At 38.5% G+C, this 260-nt stretch overlaps 1 protein-coding gene across 8 annotated transcripts in view; it reads left to right on the top strand.

Annotated features, from left to right (window-relative positions):
• Window positions 1-260, top strand: part of LOC116849243 (potassium/sodium hyperpolarization-activated cyclic nucleotide-gated channel 2) — a 391,135-nt gene that overhangs the window by 315,980 nt on the left and 74,895 nt on the right. The gene's annotated exons all lie outside the window — the stretch shown is intronic.

The following is a 260-nucleotide window of genomic DNA, read 5'->3' on the forward strand; positions in this document are numbered from 1 at the left end:
CTCTTTCTTCAGCTTTTCTGAGAACTCACCCCAGTACTCTGTTAGCCGATTTGCAGCATCACTGTAGAGTAATTTAAAGTCACACTCAAACAACAAATGAGCTCCAGGCTGAGTAAGTATTGGAAATGATGAAATATAATCTTTTGTTGTTTCAGTATTTTTGTGGTCCCTCAGTCTGTTTAGTCTGTAACCACTTGTGTTTTGCCACTTTTCCTTGACAACGTCCCATGGCTCCATATAAGTTTGTAGAAATTGAATGT

This window comes from Odontomachus brunneus, unplaced genomic scaffold (assembly GCF_010583005.1).
Source record: "Odontomachus brunneus isolate Ranch 3 - 2012 unplaced genomic scaffold, Obru_v1 Obru_scaffold_109, whole genome shotgun sequence".
NCBI classification, from domain to species: Eukaryota; Metazoa; Arthropoda; class Insecta; order Hymenoptera; family Formicidae; genus Odontomachus; species Odontomachus brunneus.